Consider the following 10,042-nt stretch of genomic DNA (forward strand, 5'->3'; position numbering starts at 1 on the left):
ACAATTCTGGCTTGCCCGGTACGTTTTGTAAGCAAAAGTTGGTGAGAACATGTATTGGACGCCCCTAGAAGTATCTTCTCAAACGTCGCGCTGTTTGAACCAAGGATAAGACTTTTCCAAGGTGGAGTATCTTGTTTCTGCATCTGCCAGTGTGCGGCTTATGTAATAAATGAGTGTTTGAACACCATTTCTTTCCACCATCAAGACTGCGCTGACTGTTTTTTCTCATGCTGCTAAGTATACTATTAATGGTTCTCCAGCTTTGGGCGCTGTGAGTGTTGGTAGCTCTTCCAGTCGTGACTTGATTTCTTGGAATGCCATTTCAGCTTCTTCCGTCCATCGGAATTGAGACTTCTTGAGGCAATTTCTCAAGGTTGAGACGAACTGGAATGATTTTTCTGCGTGACTAGACAAAAATCTATTCAGGGCGACTAACCGGCCATTGAGCGTTTGTACTTGTTTGACCGATTTTGGCGATGGCATTTTTCGCACGGCTTCCAATTTCTCTGGGTTGGCTTTGAAGCCACCATTCGTCACGATTACTCCTAGGAATTTTCCTTCTTCCATGCCGAAGGAACACTTACCCGGGTTGAGCTTCATGCTAATTGACCTTAGAGTTTTGAAGGTCTCCTCGATATCTTTTAACATGGCTCCTTCGGTCTTGCTTTTAATGACGAGATCATCCATGTAAACTTCCAGGTTCCTCCCAATTTGAGGTTTGAACACTTTGTCCATCAACCTTTGGTAAGTAGACCCAGCGTTCTTGAGGCCAAATGGCATCATTTTATAACAATATGTTGCGCTGTTTGTTCTGAACGCCGTTTTGTCTTGGTCTTTTATCGCCATGTGGATTTGATGATACCCCTTGTAAGCATCTAGAAAACACTTGAACTGAAAGGGTACCAGTGCGTCAACTTTAAGGTAGATATCTGGCTAGGGGTAAAAATCTTTTGGGCACGCCTTGTTTAGATCCTTGAAGTCAATACACATGCGCCACTGGCCACTTGACTTGGGTACCATTACCGGGTTTGATACCCAAGTTTGGTACTGAATTTCCTGGATTATGCCTGCATCGATCAGTTGCTGGACCTGCTCGTCACAGGCTTTTGCCTATTCTGGCCCCATTTTTCTTCGCTTTTGTACCACCGGGACGAAATTTGGGTTAACTTTTAACTCATGTTCCGCTTTGCTTCTTGGGACTCCCGTCATATCCGCTGGGGTCCAAGCGAATACATCGATGTTTTTGAGTAATAAGCTCTTGAGCGATGCGCGTGCTTCTTCTGAGATAGTTGGGCCAATAGTTATGCTTTGCACTGGGAATTTTTTGTTGAGCGCCCATTTTTCCACTTCTCTGATCTTGCTGGTTTTTTGCATCTTCTGCGGCGGTGTTTTTCTTTCCGCCATGTTACACTCCTTGTTGGCGTGGATCATTGCTATCCCGGTCGGGGTTGGTATCCCCACTATCCTGTGTGTTGTTGACGGGGTAGCGTTGAAGTCACCAATGGCTTCTCTTTCCAATATTATATCGTATTGTGGGTGTGAAGTTTCCATTACTAGGAAATCAACCTCTTCTGTTCGGGAGAGGAGCCCATCGCTCAGTTCGACTGGGAATGTCAGCTATCCCAACGGGTATGCGATACTTTGGTTGAACCCTGTGATTGGAGCGTTCACTGCTGTCAATCGGCATTTGTCTTATTCGTCTACCAGGTCGAAACACTGGCGGTACATGATATTGGACGTTGCCCCTATGTCGACAAAGAAGCGCGGCGTCCTGTAATTACCGAAAACGGTTGTGATTACTAAGGGTGCCTTTTTGTTCGCCCCTCCTCTGACTCTTGGAAAGATGACTTGTTCTTCCTTCCATGGCACCCATTCTGTCCTCCTTTTCTTGCTCTGAACGTTGCTCGAGAAAATATTAGCATGTAGATCTTTGATCTTCTTTTCTGGTCTTCCGATATCTCTTGGAGGTGGTGATGGTCAGGCAAAAGTCGTGTATATTATTATATTATTTGTTTAATTTTAGTTTAAATATTATGTGAACTTTGGTACTTCAAGCGTGTTGTCACACCCGGCCCTGAGCGGCGGAAACAGCCGGGCGCGCGCGAGTGGGGATTGATAATTAAGCACGGGCCATTGCAAACATTCAAAGATTTTCATTGCGTAAGAAATGTTTAATACATTACATTGTTTAAAAGTTACATAAAAACATCCAAGTATAAAACTGAAGATTTCCTCGCCATATCCCCTTGCGCGGCGGGTAACCGTGCGCATCGAGGGGATAAAACCAAAATCTTCCAAAAAGCTTGTTTTAGATGTTCAGCGTATGGTGCTCTAAGTGTGACTCCATGCGCTACCTAGTTATTTCCTGAAAGACACGTAAAAACATTTGAATCAGTATAAACTGAGTGAGTTCACAAGTTTTAGTAACTTGATAAATCGTATTGCATCATAATCATTCTGAAACATAATTCTGTTAGCCTCATTAAAACACATGCTTGGTAAAACATAGCTCTATCAATATATTCTGGTAAAATCGTTCCGCGGGTTACGCGCGAACATTTCTGGGAACTGTGCTCGTCTATGCAAAGTGGCGCTGCCACTACGAGCTAAACATAAGTAATACCGTCCCGCGGGTTACGCGCGAACGTTTCAGGAAAATGTGCTCGTCCATGCAAAGTGGCGCTGCCACTACGAGCTAAAACAATGTAATATCGTCCCGCGGGTTACGCGCGGACACTTCTGAAAAACCGTGCTCGTCTATGCAAAGTGGCGCTGCCACTACGAGCTAAAATAACATATTACCGTCCCGCGGGTTACGCGCGGACGTTGTGCCGGAAAACAAGGCGCTCGTCCATGCAAAGAGGCGCGACCCCTACGAGCGGGCTCAAACCCATAGTACTGCCCCATGACCATACTAGGCACTCGTCCATGCAAAGAGGTGCGACCCCTACGAGTGGGTGGATCAAACCAGCAGTCCCTACCCTTAGAGTTCCAATGGTAAAGTGATCACTTACTCGAGTTCTAGCGCACATACATCGAAAACCTTAGATAACCATTCGCATTGCTCATCATGAAACATAACTTAAACACAAAATCGCTTGCATAGCTTGTAAGTATACCATGATAAATCATTATTTAAGTACGTGTCCCTCGCCCCGAAAACAGTTTAAAAACAGTGAAAACAGTGAAAATAGGGGCTGTGAGACTCACCTGTGGTTCTTGTTATGGAATTAATCGAGATTCGGGTTTTCTTGGTGTTGGCCTCGGAATCGAAGGTCTTGTAACAGGAACGGAATTGAAAATCAAAATAGATGCTTGGGAGATGATTCAGGGCAGATTTTCAGTTTTAAGAGAGAAGTTTGAAGTGTGTTGAGTGATAATTTTAGGTTACATATTTATAGGCAAATTCAATGGGACACAATCCCTTGATTTAGGGGATTGTAATCTTTTCATATCTAGGTGTGATGATGATAAAGTATGGAAAGTATTATTATTTATTCAAAAGTGGAGGAGTGGGTGAAAGATTCTGATTTTTGCAGGACATGCAGGTCTGTGGTTGGTGAAAGTAGGGTGGCTGATAGTTGACTGTTCATGCTACAGTGTGCTTTTGCCAGTGCACAGTAAAAAGTAGAAATTTTCTGAAACACGTTACTGTTTTCTTTTGGGCGGGAACAATTTCCGTAAATCTGAACATTTTGACTAAGTGTTCTGCGCGTATAACTTGGTGCGCATAGCTTTCTGCGTGTAGAACATTTCTTTGCTGCGGGTAGGTGCGTAACCTTCTCGCAGTTAGGGACATTTGAGTTTCATTTGTAGATTCTCCAGGTGGTCTTGGTATTTCAACATAGTGATCAGTCATGTTGAAGTCAATTCCATCCTGGAGCTTCAGACAAACTAGCTCTCAATGTTCCCGCCATGCGGGGAGGTTAGTTCCCTTCCGCACGCGCATAAACGATTTAGGGTGCACCCGCCTTAGCATCATGCGTGACGGTCAACCCATTAGACAACGTTAAGTTACATGAAAACATAAAGCCAAAACATTCACGCATGGCGCATATAACATATGCCCACGCTGGTTCTTAACATGGTGCGCTCGCGCATGGCGCATATAACATGCACGCGCTGACTAACATGGCGCGCTCGCGCAGGGCAAACAAATGCCCGCGCTGATTCTAACATATGCTCGCGCCGGGCGCACATAATGTGCCCGCGCTGATTCTTAACATAGCGCGCTCGCGCAGGGCGCACATAACAAATGCACGCGCTGACTAACATGGCGCGCATAATATTTACAATCACCTAATTATTAGGTTGATTACTTAGTTTAAGGGATTGGGGAATTTACCGGGTGTCACATTCTCCCCTCGTTAAACGAATTTCGTCCCGAAATTTAGGAGACGTTGCTGGCAGAAGCCATGTTCTGAAAGAGGTGTGGGTATTTCATGCGCATCTGATCTTCTCTTTCCCAAGTGAATTCAGGCCCACGCCTTGAGTTCCATTGAACTTTTACCAACTTGATTCTGCTTCTGCGCAACCTTTGTTCTTTCCAATCGGTTACTGCTATAGGTTCTTCTACGAAGTGCAGCTGTTTGTCAATATGAATTTCTTCCATCGGTATAATCAACGTTTCGTCAGATAAACATTTCTTGAGGTTGGATACATGAAACGTATCATGAACTCCACTGAGTTCGGCGGGTAGACGGAGTTTATAAGCAACTGGACCGATCCTCTCCAGGATCTCAAAAGGTCCAATGTAGCGCGGATTTAGCTTTCCTCGCTTACCGAAACGGGGGACTCCCTTCCATGGAGAGACTTTCAAAAGTACTTTATCCCCTACTTGAAACTCCAACGGTTTCCTTCTCATATCAGCATAACTTTTCTGTCTGTCGCGTGCTGCCTTAAGGCGATCCCTTATCTGAAAAATCTTGTCTGTTGTTTCTTGGATCACTTCTGGACCAGTCATTTGCTTGTCGCCCATTTCAGCCCAACACAGTGGGGATCTACACTTGCGCCCATATAAAGCTTCGAACGGCGCAGCCTTAATGCTTGTGTGATAACTGTTATTGTAAGAAAATTCAACCAACGGGAGGTGGGTATCCCAACTACCTCCAAAATCGATCGCGCACGCGCGCAGCATATCTTCCAATGTCTGGATCGTTCGTTCGCTTTGTCCATCCGTTTGAGGATGATAAGCCGTACTCATGTCCAGTCGAGTACCTAACCCCTCTTGTAATGATCTCCAAAACCTTGAGGTGAACCGACTATCTCTATCAGAAATGATGGACACTGGGACTCCATGTTTTGAAACTACTTCTCGAATATATAGTCGGGCTAACTTTTCCATTTTATCAGTTTCTTTAATCGGCAGGAAGTGCGCTGACTTAGTTAGCCGATCTACAATAACCCATATCGTGTCATAACCCCCAGGTGTCCTTGGTAGTTTGGTGATGAAGTCCATAGAGATTTGTTCCCACTTCCACATGGGAATTTCTGGCTGCTGAAGCAACCCCGATGGTTTCTGGTATTCAGCCTTTACCTTCGAACACGTCAGGCACTTACTGACATACGTCGCGATGGCGCCTTTAAGATTGGGCCACCAATACAACATTTTAACATCTTGGTACATCTTGTCTGCGCCAGGATGTACAGAATACCGCGTCTTGTGAGCTTCGTTTAAAACTTGCTCGCGCAATCCTCCCTTGAGAGGGACCCATATGCGGTTAGCGAAATATAGATTGCCGTTCTCTTTCAGTTCCAAACTTTTAACCATACCTCCAAGGCATTCATTTTTAACAAACTCTGGTTTCAAGGCTTCTTGCTGAGCTTCTCGGATGCGAGTAGCGAGATCTGCGTGAATGGTCAATCTTAGAGCCTTGACTCGTAGCGTTTTTATTCGCTCCTTTCTGCTTAGCGCGTCTGCTACCACATTCGCTTTCCCCGGATGATACTTGATCTCGCAATCATAGTCATTCAACAATTCAACCCATCTTCGTTGCCTCATGTTTAATTCCTTCTGATCGAATATATGTTGGAGGCTCTTATGATCCGTAAAGATTACACATTTCGTACCGTAGAGGTAATGGCGCCAAATCTTTAGCGCGAAGACAACAGCTCCAAGTTCTAAATCATGCGTTGTGTAGTTCTTCTCATTGATCTTAAGTTGGCGCGAGGCATACGCTATGACTTTGTCTCGCTGCATAAGGACACATCCAAGTCCCTGATGTGAAGCGTCGCAGTAAACAACGATGTCATCTGTCCCCTCGGGCAGAGATAGAATTGGCGCACTACATAACTTCTGCTTCAACATTTGAAACGCTGCTTCCTGGTTTTCGCCCCAAACAAACATCCTGTCTTTCTGAGTTAGCGCGGTCAGAGGTAGAGCTATCTTGGAGAAGTTCTCAATGAAGCGTCGATAGTAGCCAGCTAGCCCAAGGAATTGCCTCACCTCAGTTGAGGTTTTTGGCGCTTCCCAGTTTTCGATGGCTTTAACCTTAGAAGGATCGACGTGAATTCCTTTCTCGTTAACAACGTGACCGAGGAAGTGAACTTCTTTAAGCCAGAACTCGCACTTGGAAAACTTCGCATACAACTTTTCTTTCTTTAACAATTCCAAAATCATTCTCAGGTGTTGCTCATGCTCGGCCTTGGTTCGAGAGTAAATCAAAATATCATCTATAAACACAATCACAAACTTGTCCAAGTATGGTTTGCACACACGGTTCATCAGATCCATGAATATAGCCGGCGCATTAGTTAGCCCGAAAGGCATCACTAAGAACTCATAATGGCCATATCTGGTTCGGAAGGCTGTCTTTGGCGCGTCTTCCTCATGGACCCTAAGTTGGTGGTATCCTGACCGTAGATCTATCTTCGAATAATAACTGGATCCCTGCAACTGGTCAAATAAGTCGTCAATCCTCGGTAAGGGGTACCGATTTTTGACTGTCAGCTTGTTCAGCTCCCTGTAGTCAATACACATTCTGAACGAACCATCTTTCTTCTTTACAAACAGTACTGGAGCTCCCCAAGGTGAAAAGCTTGGGCGTATGAAACCCTTATCCAATAGTTCCTGTAACTGATTGGATAGCTCTTGCATCTCAGATGGAGCTAAGCGATAAGGCGCTCGAGCTACTGGCGCAGCTCCTGGGACCAAATCAATACGAAACTCGACTTGTCGCGGCGGCGGTAACCCGGGCAAATCTTCAGGAAAAACTTCTGGAAATTCGCGCACTACTGGTAAGTCTTCAATTCTTCGCTCATCTCCTTTCTCTACTACATGCGCCAGGAAGGCGTAGCACCCTTTCCTTAGGCACTTACGCGCCTTTAGGCACGAAATCAGTTTCGTCGCAACTCCCCTTCTTTCCCCTTGAATCATCAAAGTTTCTCCGTTCAACAGTGGAATCCGAACCTGCTTCTCATGACAAACAATCTCCGCGAGATTTTCGACCAACCAATCCATACCTACCACAATATCGAAACTTCCCAAATCTATTGGCAACAAGTTAATATTGAACTCATGACCTCCCATGACTAATACACATTGTTCAGTCCTTTCATTCGCGCATAACTGCCTACCATTGGCTAGTTCTATAGTATAAGGTTTGTCTAGCCTACTGGTTGCTAAGCCCAGGGAGTTTTTAAACTCATGGGATATAAAACTTAGGTCAGCGCCAGTATCAAATAAGACAGATGCATAATGACCGTTAAGCAAAAACGTACCGGTTACCACATTTGGCTCTTCCTTTGCTTCACCCGCGCCAATCACAAAAGCTCTCCCGCGAGCTTGGTTTCCTTTCTGTGGGCAATCCCGACTGAAGTGTCCAGGCTTCCCGCATGCGTAGCAGCTGTCGCTCGATCCAGCTTCTCTGATGCGACAATTCATCGCCTTGTGTCCTGGTCTGCCACATTTGGCGCATTCGATTTTTGTGCACTCACCATCGTGGTGGTACTTGCATTTGCTGCACCATGGGCGAGGCCCGCTGTATCCTTTCCTTGATGGTTCCGCGGCTTGAATCGCGTAAACCCTTGTGCTTTCCTGCTTCTTGGGCGGTGGTTGCTTGAAGTCTGATCCTCGGTGGGAGTTCCATTTCCTCTTGGAGTCAGAGGTTCGCTGCTCGTTCAAGCGAGCAGTCAACATACCCGCACGAACCGTATCCCTTGTAAGGGTGATGGCTCGCGCAACCGCCTCGTCAAAGGTCGGAGGTGCGGCGGCGTTGAGCGGGACTCTAACGACAGGAGGTAACCCAAAGATGTACCTCTCGATTTTCTTTTCTTCTGTGTTTGCCATGTCTGGCACCAGCTGGCAAAGCTCGTTGAAACGATTGGTGTAGGCATCGATATCCGTTCCTACCATGGTGTGGTTCCAGAATTCTTGTTGCAAGCTCTGAATTTCTGCGCGAGAGCAGAACTTTCTCATCATCATTTCTTTCAATTCTTCCCAGGTCTTGTGGAGAGCAACTTCTCTCCCCAATGTTTTCACTTGAAGCTTCCACCAAGATGAAGCTGCTTCTTGGAACATACAGGTCGCGTAAAGGACCTTCTGGTTTTCACTACATCCGCTGATGGAGAGAACTGTCTCCATCTTGTCGATCCAATTGTAGAGCCCAATGGCTCCTTCGGTGCCTTTGAACGGCCAAGGCCTACAGGCCATGAATGTTTTATAGGAGCATCCTTTGTCCAAGGCTCCTGATTCGGGTTCTGGGGTCTCGTTCTCTTGGCGACCCTGACTAGATTCGGCCTTGCTGGCCTCATGCGTTGCAATCGCCTGCGCGATTATTTCTGCGAGCTCCTCAGGTGTCATGGTAATTCCCTTGGCTCTGGTTGGAGGCATTCTTTTCATAAAAAGAAAATATAACAAACTTAGCGCATGTACTCAGAGCACATAATGTTCTTATCTCTAGACACTGTGACCCGTGTTCCTAAGTGCGTGTGTGATTTTTCTTTTGAAAATATTCTTTGAAAAATTTTTCATGCGATTCCCCAAAGGTTATAGTCTAGGTTAAAAACTTCTTTTCCTAGTTCGCTATAACCAGTGCTCTGATACCAATCTGTCACACCCGGCCCTGAGCGGCGGAAACAGCCGGGCGCGCGCGAGTGGGGATTGATAATTAAGCACGGGCCATTGCAAACATTCAAAGATTTTCATTGCGTAAGAAATGTTTAATACATTACATTGTTTAAAAGTTACATAAAAACATCCAAGTATAAAACTGAAGATTTCCTCGCCATATCCCCTTGCGCGGCGGGTAACCGTGCGCATCGAGGGGATAAAACCAAAATCTTCCAAAAAGCTTGTTTTAGATGTTCAGCGTATGGTGCTCTAAGTGTGACTCCATGCGCTACCTAGTTATTTCCTGAAAGACACGTAAAAACATTTGAATCAGTATAAACTGAGTGAGTTCACAAGTTTTAGTAACTTGATAAATCGTATTGCATCATAATCATTCTGAAACATAATTCTGTTAGCCTCATTAAAACACATGCTTGGTAAAACATAGCTCTATCAATATATTCTGGTAAAATCGTTCCGCGGGTTACGCGCGAACATTTCTGGGAACTGTGCTCGTCTATGCAAAGTGGCGCTGCCACTACGAGCTAAACATAAGTAATACCGTCCCGCGGGTTACGCGCGAACGTTTCAGGAAAATGTGCTCGTCCATGCAAAGTGGCGCTGCCACTACGAGCTAAAACAATGTAATATCGTCCCGCGGGTTACGCGCGGACACTTCTGAAAAACCGTGCTCGTCTATGCAAAGTGGCGCTGCCACTACGAGCTAAAATAACATATTACCGTCCCGCGGGTTACGCGCGGACGTTGTGCCGGAAAACAAGGCGCTCGTCCATGCAAAGAGGCGCGACCCCTACGAGCGGGCTCAAACCCATAGTACTGCCCCATGACCATACTAGGCACTCGTCCATGCAAAGAGGTGCGACCCCTACGAGTGGGTGGATCAAACCAGCAGTCCCTACCCTTAGAGTTCCAATGGTAAAGTGATCACTTACTCGAGTTCTAGCGCACATACATCGAAAACCTTAGATAACC

The sequence above is a fragment of the Bidens hawaiensis genome, unplaced genomic scaffold (assembly GCF_021521415.1).
Source record: "Bidens hawaiensis isolate Kalapana, Puna unplaced genomic scaffold, B.hawaiensis_p1.1 tig00006676_1, whole genome shotgun sequence".
NCBI lineage: Eukaryota > Viridiplantae > Streptophyta > Magnoliopsida > Asterales > Asteraceae > Bidens > Bidens hawaiensis.